A 15317-nucleotide genomic window follows, 5' to 3' on the forward strand; every position below is an offset into this window, starting at 1 on the left:
TACGTACAAGTTGAGGAGCTGCACAATTCTTCATTTTATAGAGAATCGTCTATATAATACAATGGGCGCACGTTGAAGAACTGTAGAATATTTCTGCTTATAGAGTAGCGCCTATATTATACAATAGATGAAAGTTGAGGAGCTGCAGAATATTCTGTTTATAGAGGAGCGCCTATCTATTACAATATGTACAAGTTCAGTAGCTGCGCACAGCTGGTTATAGAGGGTCGTTTATATAATATAATGGGCGCACGTTGAGGAGCTGCAGAATTTTCTGATTATAGAGGAGCGGCTATCTAATACAATAGGAACAAGTTGAGGAGCTGCACAATGCTTCTGGTTATAGAGGAGCGCCTATCTATTACAGTATGTCCAAGTTCAGTAGCTGTGCATTGCTGGTTATAGAGGAGCGTCTATGAAATACAATGGGCGCACGTTGAGGAGCTGTAGAATTTTCTGGTTATAGAGAAGTGTCTATCTAATACACTAGGTGCAAGTTGAGGAGGGTCTATACGATACAATGGTCGCAAGTTGAGGAGCTGCACAATGCTTCTCTTTATAGAGGAGTCTATCTAATACAATAGGTGCTAAGTGAGGAGCTGCACAATGCTTCTGGTTACAGAGGAGCGTCTATCCAATGCAATAAGTACAAGTTGAGGAGCTGCACAATGCTTCTGGTTATAGATGAGCTTCAATATATTACAAAACGTGCAAGTTGAGGAGCTGCACAATGCTTATGATTATTGAGGAGCGCCTATATAATGCAATAGGTTCAAGTTGAGGAGCTGCACAATAATTCTGGTTATAGAGGAGCGTCTACCTAATACAAAACGTGCAAGTTGAGGAGCTGCGCAATACTGGTTATAGACGAGCGTCTGTCTTATACAATAGGTGCAAGTTGAGGAGCTTCACAATGCTTCTGGTTACAGAGGATCGTCTATCCAATGCAATAGGTACAAGTTGAGGAGCTGCACAATTCTTCATTTTATAGAGGACCGTCTATATAATACAATAGGTGCATATTGAGAAGTTGCACAATTATTCTGTTTATAGAGGAGAGCCTATCCAATACAATAGGTGCAAGTTGAGGAGCTGCAGAATTTTCTGGTTATAGAGAAGTGTCTATCTAATACAATAGGTGCAAGTTGAGGAACTGCTCAATGCTGGTTGTAGAGGAGCGCCTATCTAATACAATAGGTGGAAGTTGAGGAAATGCACAATGCTTCTGTTTATAGAGTTGCGTTTATATAATACAATAGGTGCAAGTTGAGGAGCTGCACAAAGCTTCTGATTATAGAGGAGTGTCTATCTGATACATTAGATGCAAGTTCAGGAGCTTCAGAATGCTTCTGGTTATAGAGGAGAGTCTATATAATACAATGGGCTCACCTTGAGGAGCTGCAGAATATTTCTGCTTATAGACGAGCGCCTATATTATACAATAAGTGCAAGTTGAGGAGCTGCAGAATTTTGTGGTTATAGAGAAGCGTCTATCTATTACAAAATGTGCAAGTTGAGGGGCTGCATAATGGTTCTGGTTATGGAGGAGCGTCTATCTGATACATTAGGTGAAAGTTAAGGAGCTGCACAATACTTCTGGTTATAGAGGAGGGTCTATACGATACAATGGTCGCAAGTTGAGGAGCTGTAGAATATTTCTGGTTATAGAAGATGTCTATCTAATACAATAGGTGCAAGTTGAATAGCTGCACTATGCTTCTGGTTATAGAGGAGTATCTGTCTTATTCAATATCTGCAAGTTGAGGAGCTGACCACTATTTCAGGTTATTTAGGAGCTGTTATCTATTCAATATGCGCAAGTTGAGGAGCTGCAAAATGTTTCTTCTTATAGAGATGCGTCTATCCATTACAATAGATGCAAATTGAGGAGCTGCACAATGCTTCTGGTTACAGAGGAGCGGATATCTAATACAATATGTGCAAGTTGAGGAGTTGCACAATGTTTCTAGTTATAGAGGAGCGTCTATATAATACAATAGGTCCATATTGAGGAGTTGCACAATTCTTCTGTTTATAGAGGAGCGCCTATCCAATACAGTAGGTGCAAGTTGACGAGCTTCACAATGCTTCTGGTTACAGAGTAGCGTCTATCCAATGCAATAGTTATAAGTTGAGGAGCTGCACAATGCTTATGGTTATAGAGGAGCGTCTATATATTACAAAAGGTGCAAGTTGAGGAGCTGCACAATGCTTATGTTTATTGAGGAGCGCCTATATAATACAATAGGTGCAAGTTGAGGAGCTCCAGAATTTTCTGGTTATAGAGGAGTGAATATCTATTACAATATGTGCAAGTTGAGGGGCTGCATAATGGTTCTGGTTATGGAGGAGCGTCTATCTGATACATTAGGTGAAAGTTAAGGAGCTGCACAATACTTCTGGTTATAGAGGAGCGTCTGTCTTATACAATATGTTCAAGTTGAGGAGCTGCACAATATTTCTGGTTATAGAGGAGCGGATATCTAATACAATATGTGCAAGTTCAGGAACTGCACAATGTTTCTAGTTATAGAGGAGCTTCTATATAATACAATAGGTGCATAATGAGGAGTTGCACAATTCTTCTGTTTATAGAGGAGCGCCTATCCAATACAATAGGTGCAAGTTCACGAGCTTCACAATGCTTCTGGTTACAGAGGAGCGTCTATCCAATGCAATAGTTACAAGCTGAGGAGCTGCACAATTCTTCTGGTTATAGAGGAGCGTCTATATATTACAAAAGGTGCAAGTTGAGGAGCTGCACAATGCTTCTGGTTATAGAGGCGCGTCTATATATTACAAAAGGTGCAAGTTGATTAGCTGCACAATTCTTCTGTTTATAGAGGAGCGTCTATATAATACAATGGGCGCACGTTGAGGAGCAGCAGAATATTTCTGCTGATAGAGGAGCGCCTATATTATACAATAGTTGCAAGTTGAGGAGCTGCAGAATTTTCTGTTTATAGAGGAGCGCCTATCTATTACAATATGTACAAGTTCAGTAGCTGCGCACAGCTGGTTATAGAGGGTCGTTTGTATAATATAATGGGCGCACGTTGAGGAGCTGCAGAATATTTCTGCTTATAGACGAGCGCCTATATTATACAATAAGTGCAAGTTGAGGAGCTGCAGAATTTTGTGGTTATAGAGAAGCGTCTATCTATTACAATATGTGCAAGTTGAGGGGCTGCATAATGGTTCTGGTTATGGAGGAGCGTCTATCTGATACATTAGGTGAAAGTTAAGGAGCTGCACATAACTTCTGGTTATAGAGGAGGGTCTATACGATACAATGGTCGCAAGTTGAGGAGCTGTAGAATATTTCTGGTTATAGAAGATGTCTATCTAATACAATAGGTGCAAGTTGAATAGCTGCACTATGCTTCTGGTTTTAGAGGAGTATCTGTCTTATACAATATCTGCAAGTTGAGGAGCTGACCACTATTTCAGGTTATTTAGGAGCTGTTGTCTATTCAATATGCGCAAGTTGAGGAGCTGCAAAATGTTTCTTCTTATAGAGATGCGTCTATCCATTACAATAGATGCAAATTGAGGAGCTGCACAATGCTTCTGGTTACAGAGGAGCGTCTACCTAATACAATACGTGCAAGTTGAGGAGCTGCGCAATGCTGGTTATAGAGGAGCGTCTGTCTTATACAATATGTTCAAGTTGAGGAGCTGCACAATATTTCTGGTTATAGAGGAGCGGATATCTAATACAATATGTGCAAGTTGAGGAGTTGCACAATGTTTCTAGTTATAGAGGAGCGTCTATATAATACAATAGGTCCATATTGAGGAGTTGCACAATTCTTCTGTTTATAGAGGAGCGCCTATCCTATACAGTAGGTGCAAGTTGACGAGCTTCACAATGCTTCTGGTTACAGAGTAGCGTCTATCCAATGCAATAGTTATAAGTTGAGGAGCTGCACAATGCTTATGGTTATAGAGGCGCGTCTATATATTACAAAAGGTGCAAGTTGAGGAGCTGCACAGTGCTTATGTTTATTGAGGAGCGCCTATATAATACAATAGGTGCAAGTTGAGGAGCTCCAGAATTTTCTGGTTATAGAGGAGCGAATATCTATTACAATATGTGCAAGTTGAGAGGCTGCATAATGGTTCTGGTTATGGAGGAGCGTCTATCTGATACATTAGGTGAAAGTTAAGGAGCTGCACAATATTTCTGGTTATAGAGGAGCGTCTGTCTTATACAATATGTTCAAGTTGAGGAGCTGCACAATATTTCTGGTTATAGAGGAGCGGATATCTAATACAATATGTGCAAGTTCAGGAACTGCACAATGTTTCTAGTAATAGAGAAGCTTCTATATAATACAATAGGTGCATATTGAGGAGTTGCACAATTCTTCTGTTTATAGAGGAGCGCCTATCCAATACAATAGGTGCAAGTTGACGAGCTTCACAATGCTTCTGGTTACAGAGGAGCGTCTATCCAATGCAATAGTTACAAGCTGAGGAGCTGCACAATTCTTCTGGTTATAGAGGAGCGTCTATATATTAGAAAAGGTGCAAGTTGAGGAGCTGCACAGTGCTTATGTTTATTGAGGAGCGCCTATATAATACAATAGGTGCAAGTTGAGGAGCTCCAGAATTTTCTGGTTATAGAGGAGCGAATATCTATTACAATATGTGCAAGTTGAGAGGCTGCATAATGGTTCTGGTTATGGAGGAGCGTCTATCTGATACATTAGGTGAAAGTTAAGGAGCTGCACAATATTTCTGGTTATAGAGGAGCGGATATCTAATACAATATGTGCAAGTTGAGGAGCTGCACAATGTTTCTAGTTATAGAGGAGCTTCTATATAATACAATAGGTGCATATTGAGGAGTTGCACAATTCTTCTGTTTATAGAGGAGCGCCTATCCAATACAATAGGTGCAAGTTGACGAGCTTCACAATGCTTCTGGTTACAGAGGAGCGTCTATCCAATGCAATAGTTACAAGCTGAGGAGCTGCACAATGCTTCTGGTTATAGAGGCGCGTCTATATATTACAAAAGGTGCAAGTTGATTAGCTGCACAATTCTTCTGTTTATAGAGGAGCGTCTACATAATACAATGGGCGCACGTTGAGGAGCAGCAGAATATTTCTGCTGATAGAGGAGCGCCTATATTATACAATAGTTGCAAGTTGAGGATCTGCAGAATTTCCTGATTATAGAGAAGCGTCTATCTAATACAATAGGTACAAGTTGAGGAGCTGCGCAATGCTGGTTATAGAGGAGCGGCTATCTAATACAATAGGAGGTAGTTGAGGAGCTGCACAATGCTTCTGTGTATAGACGAGCTTTTTTATATTACATTATGTGCAAGTTGAGGAGCTGCACAATGCGCTTCGGATTATAGAGGAACGTCTATCTGATACATGAGGAGCAAGTTGAGGAGCTTCACAATGTTTCTTGTTATAGAGGAGCGTCTATATAATACAATGGGCTCACGTTGAGGAGCTGCAGAATATTTCTGCTTATAGAGGAGCGCCTAAATTATACAATAGGTGCAAGGTGAGGAGCTGCAGAATTTTCTGGTTATAGAGGGGCGCCTATCTATTACAGTATGTGCAAGTTGAGTAGCTGTGCAATGCTGCTTATAGAGGAGAGGCTATCTAATACAATATGTGCAAGTTGAGGAGCTGCACAATGCTTCTGGTTATAGAGGAGCGTCTATATAATACAATAGTTGCAAGTTGAAGAGCTGCAAAATTTTCTGTTTATAGAGGAGTGTCTATCAAATACTATACGTGCAAGTTGAGAAGATTCAGGATGCTCCTCTTTATAGAGGAGCGCCTATTTATTACAATATGTTTAAGTTCAGTAGCTGTGCATTCCTGGTTAGAGAGGAGCGTCTATGTAATACAATGGGCGCACGTTGAGGAGCTGCAGAATTTTCTGGTTATAGAGAAGCGTCTATCTAATACAATAGGTGGAAGTTGAGGAGCTGCGCAATGCTGGTTATAGAGGAGCGCCTATCTAATACAATAGGTGGAAGTTGAGGAGCTGCAATATGCATCTGTTTATAGAGGAGCGTTTATATAATACAATAGGTGCAAGTTGAGGAGCTTCACAATGCTTCTGGTTATAGAGGTGCGTCTATCCAATACAATACATGGAAATTGAGGAGCTGCACAATGCTTCTGGTTACAGAGGAGCGTCTATCCAACGCAATAGGTACAAGTTGAGGATCTGCACAATGCTTCTGGTTATAGAGGAGAGTCTATACATTACAAAATGTGCAAGTGGAGGAGCTGCACAATCCTTATGTTTATTGAGGAGCGCCTATATAATGCAATAGGTGCAAGTTGAGGAGCTGCACAATGATTCTGGTTATAGAGGTGCGTCTACCTAATACATTACGTGCAGGTTGAGGAGCTGCGCAATGCTAGTTACAGAGGAGCGTCTGTCTTATACAATAGGTGCAAGTTGAGGAGCTTCTCAATGCTTCTGGTTACAGAGGAGCGTCTATCCAATGCAATAGGTACAAGTTGAGGAGCTGCACATTCTTCATTTTATAGAGGAGCGTCTATATAATACAATGGGCGCACGTTGATGAACTGCAGAATATTTCTGCTTATAGAGTAGCGCCTATATTATACAATAGATGAAAGTTGAGGAGCTGCAGAATTTTCTGTTTATAGAAGAGCGCCTATCTATTACAATATGTACAAGTTCAGTAGCTGCGCACAGCTGGTTATAGAGGGTCGTTTATATAAATTAATGGGCGCACGTTGAGGAGCTGCAGAATATTTCTGCTTATGGATAAGCGCCTATATTATACAATAGGTGCAAGTTGAGAATCTGCAGAATTTTCTGATTATAGAGGAGCGGCTATCAAATACAATAGGAGCAAGTTGAGGAGCTGCACAATGCTTCTGTTTATAGAGGAGCGTCTATCTGATACATTAGGAGCAACTTGAGGAGTTTCACAATGCTTCTGGTTATAGAGGAGCGTCTATCTATTACAGTATGTCCAAGTTCAGTAGCTGTGCATTGCTGGTTATAGAGGAGCGTCTATGTAATACAATGGACGCACGTTGAGGAGCTGCAGAATTTTCTGGTTATAGAGAAGCGTCTATCTAATACAATAGGTGCAAGTTGAGGAGCTGCGCAATGCTGGTAATAGAAGAGCGGCTATCTAATACAATAGGAGCAAGTTGAGGAGCTGCACAATGCTTCTGTTTATAGAGGAGCATTTTTCTGATACATTAGGAGCAAGTTGAGGAGCTTCAGAATGCTTCTGTTTATAGAGGAGCGCCTATCTATTACAATATGTCCAAGTTCAGTAGCTGTGCATTGCTGGATATAGACGAGCGTCTATGTAATACAATGGGCGCACGTTGAGGAGCTGCAGAATTTTCTGGTTATAGAGAAGCGTGTATCTAATACAATAGGTGCAAGTTGAGGAGCTCCGTAATGCTTCTGTTTATAGAGGAGCGTTTATATAATACAATAGGTGCAAGGTGAGGAGCTTCAGAATGCTTCAGGTTATAGAGGAGAGTCTATATAATACAATGGGCTCAACTTGAGGAGCTGCAGAATATTTCTGCTTATAGAGGAGCGCCTATATTATACAATAAGTGCAAGTTGAGGAGCTGCAGAATTTTGTGGTTATAGAGAAGCGTCTATCTATTACAATATGTGCAAGTTGAGGGGCTGCATAATGGTTCTGGTTATGGAGGAGCGTCTAACTGATACATTCGGTGAAAGTTAAGGAGCTGCACAATACTTCTGGTTATAGAGGAGGGTCTAAACAATACAGTGGTCGCAAGTTGAGGAGCTGCAGAATATTTCTGGTTATAGAGAAAGTCTATCTATTACAATAGGTGCAAGCTTTTTTATATTACATTATGTGCAAGTTGAGGAGCTGCACAATGCGCTTCGGATTATAGAAGAACGTCTATCTGATACATGAGGAGCAAGTTGAGGAGCTTCACAATGTTTCTTGTTATAGAGGAGCGTCTATATAATACAATGGGCTCACGTTGAGGAGCTGCAGAATATTTCTGCTTATAGAGGAGCGCCTAAATTATACAATAGGTGCAAGGTGAGGAGCTGCAGAATTTTCTGGTTATAGAGGAGAGCCTATCTATTACAATATGTGCAAGTTGAGTAGCTGTGCAATGCTGGTTATAGAGTAGAGGCTATCTAATACAATAGGAGCTAGTTGAGGAGCTGCACAATGCTTCTCTTTATAGACGAGCATTTATATATAACATTATGTGCAAGTTGAGGAGCTGCACAATGCTTCTGATTATAGAGGAACGTCTATCTGATACATTAGGAGCAAGTTGAGGAGCTTCACAATGCTTCTTGTTATAGAGGAGCGTCTATATAATACAATGGGCTCAGGTTGAGGAGCTGCAGAATACTTCTGCTTATAGAGGAGCGCCTATATTATACAATAGGTGCAAGGTGATTAGCTGCAGAATTTTCTGGTTATAGAGAAGAGCCTATCTATTACAATATGTGCAAGTTGAGTAGCTGTGCAATGCTGGTTATAGAGGAGCGCCTATCTAATACAATAGGTGGAAGTTGAGGAGCTGCACAATGCTTCTGTTTATAGAGGAGGTTTTATATAATACAATAGGTGCAAGTTGAGGAGCTGCACAATGCTTTTGATTATAGAGGAGCGTCTATCTGATACATTATGTGCAAGCTGAGGAGCTACAAAATGCTTCTGGTTATAGAGGAGAGTCTATATTATACAATGGGCTCACCTTGAGGAGCTGCAGAATATTTCTGCTTATAGAGGAGCGCCTATATTATACAATAAATGCAAGTTGAGGAGCTGCAGAATTTTGTGGTTATAGGGAAGGGTCTATCTAATACAAATGGGGCAAGTTGTAGAGCTGCACAATGCTTCTCTTTATAGAGGAGTCTATCTAATACAATAGGTGCAAATTGAGGAGCTGCACAATGCTTCTGGTTAGAGAGGAGCGTCTATCCAATGCAATAGGTGCAAGTTGAGGAGCTGCACAATTCTTCATTTTATAGAGGAGCGTCTATATAATACGATGGGCGCACGTTGAGGAACTGCAGAATATTTCTGCTTATAGAGGAGCGCCTATATTATACAAGAGGTGAAAGTTGAGGAGCTGCAGAATTTTCTGTTTATAGAGGAGCGCCTATTTATTACAATATGTACAATTTCAGTAGCTGCGCACAGCTGGTTATAGAGGGTCGTTTATATAATACAATGGGTACACGTTGAGGAGCTGCAGAATATTTCTGCTTATGGATGAGCGCCTATAATATACAATAGGTGCAAGTTGAGAATCTGCAGAATTTTCTGATTATAGAGGAGCGGCTATCTAATACAATAGGAGCAAGTTGAGGAGCTGCACAATGCTTCTGTTTATAGAGAAGCGTCTATCTGATACATTAGGAGCACGTTGAGGAGCTTTACAATGCTTCTGGTTATAGAGGAGCGTCTATCTAATACTATAGGTGCAAGTTGGGGAACTTCAGAATGCTTCGGTTTATAGAGGAGCGCCTATCTATTACAGTATGTCCAAGTTCACTAGCTGTGCATTGCTGGTTATAGAGGAGCGTCTATGTAATACAATGGGCGCACGTTGAGGAGCTGCAGAATTTTCTGGTTATAGAGAAGCGTCTATCTAATACAATAGGTGCAAGTTGAGGAGCTGCTCAATGCTGGTTGTAGAGGAGCGCCTATCTAATACAATAGGTGGAAGTTGAGGAGCGGCACAATGCTTCTGTTTATAGAGGAGCGCTTATATAATACAATAGGTGCAAGTTGAGGAACTGCACAAAGCTTCTGATTATAGAGGAGCGTCTTATTATAGAGGTGCAAGTTGAGGAGCTTCGGAATGCTTCTGGTTATAGAGGAGAGTCTATATAATACAATGGGCTCACCTTGAGGAGCTGCAGAATATTTCTGCTTATAGAGGAGCGCCTATATTATACAATAAGTGCAAGTTGAGGAGCTGCAGAATTTTGTGGTTACAGAGAAGCGTCTACCTAATACAATAGGTGCAAGTTGAGGAGCTCCGCAATGCTTCTGGTTGTAGAGGAGCTGTCTGTATAATAAAATAGGTGCAAGTTGAGGAGCTCCAGAAATTTCTGGTTATAGAGGAGCGAATATCTATTACAATATGTGCAAGTTGAGTGACTGCATAATGGTTCTGGTTATGGAGGAGCGTCTATCTGATATATTAGGTGAAAGTTAAGGAGCTGCACAATACTTCTGGTTATAGAGGAGGGTCTATACGATACAATGGTCGCAAGTTGAGGAGCGTCAGAATATTTCTGGTTATAGAGGAAGTCTATCTATTACAATAGGTGCAAGTTGAATACCTGCACTATGCTTCTGGTACTAGAGGAGTGTCTGTCTTATACAATATCTGCAAGTTGAGGACCTGCACAATATTTCAGGTTATTTAGGAGCTCTTATCTATTCAATATGCGCAAGTTGAGGAGCTGCAAAATGTTTCTCCTTTTAGAGGTGCGTCTATCCATTACAATAGATGCAAATTGAGGAGCTGCACAATGCTTCTGTTTACAGATGAGCGTCTATCCAATGCAATAGGTACAAGTTGAAGAGCTGCACAATGCTTATGTTTATTGAGGAGCGCCTTTATAATACAATAGGTGAGGGTTGAGGAGCTGCACAACGATTCTGGTTATAGAGGAGCGTCTACCTAATACATTACGTTCAAGTTGAGGAGCTGCGCAATGCTGGTTGTAGAGGAGCGTCTATATAATACAATAGGTGCATATTGAGGAGCTACACAATTCTTCTGTTTATAGAGGAGCGCCTATTCAATGCAATAGGTGCACGTTGACGAGCTTCACAATGCTTCTGGTTATAGAGGAGCGACTATATATTACAAAAGGTGCAAGTTGAGGAGCTGCACAATTCTTCTGTTTATAGAGGAGTGTCTATATAATACAATGGGCGCACGTTGAGGATGAGCAGTATATTTCTGCTTATAGAGGAGCGCCTATATTATACAATAGGTGCAAGTTGAGGATCTGCAGAATTTCATGATTATAGAGAAGCGTCTATCTAATACAATAGGTGCAAGTTGAGGAGCTGCGCAATGCTGGTTATAGAGGAGCGCCTATATATTTAAAAAGGTGCAAGTTGAGGAGCTGCAGAATTCTTCTCTTTATTGAGGAACGCCTAACTAATACAATAGGTGCAAGTTGAGGAGCTTCACAATGCTTCTGGTTATAGAGGAGCGTCTATATAATACAATGGGCTCAGGTTGAGGAGCTGCAGAATATTTCTGCTTATAGAGGAGAGCCTATCTATTACAATATGTGCAAGTTGAGTGGCTGTGCAATGCTGGTTATAGAGGAGAGGCTATCTAATACTATATGCACAAGTTGAGGAGCTGCACAATGCTTCTGTATATAGAGGAGCGCCTATATATTTAAAAAGGTGCAAGTTGAGGAGCTGCACAATTCTTCTCTTTATAGAGTGAGGACGTGGGCACCATCCCTCTACCGTTACGGTTAATTGGTATGAGCACCACGCCCGCCCTTATCTAGAATGACATAATTAGGTACTTAGGTTATCGCTACCCATTCAGACTTGCATGGTACATATTGCCATTCTCTGACTTGCACGCCTATTACACATGCCGGAGCATATTCGGACTTGCTTATTCATATTTGCATGGTGCATTTACATTCATATTGCATGGTACATATTTCACACATTTCATATTACACATTACATTTACTGGGAAATTGAATATGACTTATGTTTAAGGTTCTTTGCATCCGTAAGATTCAATATTTACGTTAATTATACATGATTAGATACTTAGGTTAACTCTATGCATTCATTATTATTTACAATCTTGCATGGTACATATTACACACAGAGAGATTGATTAATACTTATGTTAAATGTACTTTACATCTTAGGTATTTAGGTTAACACACAGTTTAACACTACGCATTCATTATTGTTTACAGGTTTGCATGGTGCATATTATATACATTACATAGTACAGCTTATATTTACTGAGAAGACTTGCATTGTACATAGTTCACGCATTACATAATACAAATTACATTTCTAAGAATTTAATTATTAATTAATAATATTAATTAATACTTGCATGGTACATATCATACATATCATACACATTTCATAGTGCAGTTTACATTTACTGACAGATTGATTAATACTTTTGTTTAGGGTAATAATAGGTACTTTACACCTGTTTGATTCAATTCTTACTATAAGTATGTATAGTTGGGTTCTTAGGTTCGCACATAGGTTGGCTTTACGCATTAATTATTATTTACAGTTTGTATAGTACATATTACACACATTGGTACATATTACACACATTAAATAGTGCATGCTAATTAATTAGAATGGTACATATTATACACATTAAATAGTACTGTGAATATTGACATGGTACATATTACACACAATTACTGAGACATGGGGTATATTTGCATGGTACATATTACACACATTTACAATTTACAGTTAAAAAAAAATACAATTGCTGAGAAAATTAGCATGTTACATATTTCAATAATATTAACATGGTACATGTTGCACACATTAAATAGTACAGATTACAATTATTGAGAAACTTAATAGTACTTAATTTCGTTATGTTCAGACTTGCAGAATTGCATTTACCTATTACAATATTCTGACTTGCATGACTATTATATGTTCTATACCCTATTCAAACTTGCTTGATGCATATACATTCATATTGCATGGTACATATTCTCACACGTTACATACTATATATTGCATTTACTCAGAAATTGTTTTTACTTATGTTTAAGGTACGTTGCATCCGCAAGGTTCAATATTTTAATATTAATTAAACATAATTATGCATTCATTATTGTTTACAGACTTGCATGGTACATAGTACACACATTACATAATATTGATTACATTTACTAAGAAATTAATTAATAGTTTATGATATTAATTAATACTTGCATGGTGCATATTACTTGCTTATTATAGTACAGTTTACATTTATTGAGTGATTGATGAATACTTGTCTTTAAAGTACTTAATACGTTCAGACTTGCAAATCCAGGCTTGTATGATACATAAACATTCATATTGCAAGGTATATATTATACACATTACACACTATATATTGCGTTTACCTGGAAATTGAATATAACTTATGTTTAAGGTACGTTGCATCCGTTGAGTTCATATTTACGTAATCATACTTAATTAGGTACTTAGGTTAACATTATGCATTCATTATTATTTACAGACTTGCATGATAGATAGTACATACATTACATAAGACTGATTATATTTACTAAGAAGTTCATTAATAGTTAATAATATTAATTGATACTTGCATGGTACATATAACACACATTTCATAGTACATTAAACATTTAGTGAGAGATTGCATAGTGCTTAAGTTTAAGTGCTGAGAGTGTTAGCATGGTACATATTACACACAATTACTGAGACATGGTACATATTACACATAATTACTGAGACATGGTACATATTACACACATTTACAGATTACAATTACTTAGAATATTAGCATGGTACATATTACACGCATTTACAGTTTACAATTACTTAGTATATTAGCATGGTACATAATATAATAATATTAGCATGGTACATATTACTACAATATTAGCATGGTACATATTACACACATTAAATAGTACAGTTTACAATTACTGAAGGATACATTAAGCAGTTTCTTACAATTCTGTGCCAAGTTTTACATAGTGCATATTACAAACCTGCATTTCACATACTACACACATTATTATATAATGCAGGTGATATTAATTTGCATGTAATATACATGCAGAAAATGTCACTATGTTGAAATATTGTAACATTACTAATTGCACAAGGAAAGGTAATCTGCAGATTGGGTTGCAGTCTGTATATAAATAGTCTGATGTGAAAAATAGGCATAGTACATGCATAAATTTGTGATTCCTATGTAGTAGTCACTATGCTGCTTGACACCATAAGTTACATTAAGCAGTTTGACACAATTCTGTGCCAAGTGTCATTAGCTTTGACATGACGGCAGTGGTTTGGCGTATTGTTGGCTTATGCTTAACGAGGAACCTGCAGAAGGCCTGCCTATCCGTTATAGGAATGGCAATATGGTGGTCCTCTGTAAGGGGACATGCAGTGATGTAATGGTCTACTGTGCCCTCTTCGCCTCAGATGCATTCGTCAGTGCTGGTGATAGCGTGTCGATGATAGTACTGTGGGAAGGGGCCATGACCGGATATGTAACGTACCAAGAGGGGACTGGCGATAAGTCTTTGTAAATCTACTTTTGGCTTGAAGTAAAAAGTTCTTCTGCCGGTTAAGCTGTTCGTCCACTCCTGCTGCCATTTATTGCAAACAATTTGCCGTAAGGTCTTTTTTAGATATGAGGTAGGCCATGGGATCTGTACTGTAGTAATGTTGTTCCCAGTGGCGGCGTCTTTTGCCAGGCCGTCTGCAAGTTCATTGCCATAAATACCTGTGTGCGCTTTAATCCATTTTATGACGAAATGATTGTGAGCATTTTCACGTAGACTTTTTTGAATGCCTGCTATTTGCGAGGAGGTATGTTCTGAATTGGCAATTGCTTGCATAGAAGACAGGCTATCTGTATGTATTAAGGCTTTGGAGATTTTATTATTCGTTAGATAACGTATGGCCTCGTGAATGGCGAGTGCTTCACTCTGGAAAACGCTGTTTTCAGTGCTGAGCTGCATCTGCCATTGGTGAAGGGGTTGTTGTTGTTCACTGAGCACGACAAAGGCGCTGCCTACCTTTTCGTCAATACGAGAACCATCTGTGTAGATGGAGATGTAGCCGGATGGTGCAACATATGCTGGGTTCTTCGTGAGGTGAATTCCAATACCCTTGATTGCTGGGTGTATATGAAGTTGTGAGGTCTTATTCTCAAACTGTTCTTGAGAGAAGGTAACGTAATCATAAGTAAGTGAAAGTCTTAACTGATGAACCTGTTGTGTCACCGCTTCTTCTTCTATGCGTAGATGAAGTGGTAGCACTCCTGCCAAGATGTTTAGTGCATCAGTAGATGTTGTCCTGAAGGCTCTTGTAATTGAGAGTAGGAAGGGCCTCTGTAGTGCAGACAGGTGCCGGATTTTCCTTCCCTGCATAGGGAAGGCCCAAATGGCCACTCCATAGGACACCATCTTCTCGACGACAGTAAGATATAACGCTTTTTGTATGTGAGAATTAATCCCCCAATGAAATCCGCGTTGCATTCTGAAATGCTGTGCTATGATTGCTGTACGCTTCCTTAAATTAAGTATGT

The sequence above is a fragment of the Stegodyphus dumicola genome, chromosome 2 (genome assembly GCF_044657685.1).
Source record: "Stegodyphus dumicola isolate Sdum_Otavi_A_Nest chromosome 2, ASM4465768v1".
Taxonomy (NCBI): domain Eukaryota; kingdom Metazoa; phylum Arthropoda; class Arachnida; order Araneae; family Eresidae; genus Stegodyphus; species Stegodyphus dumicola.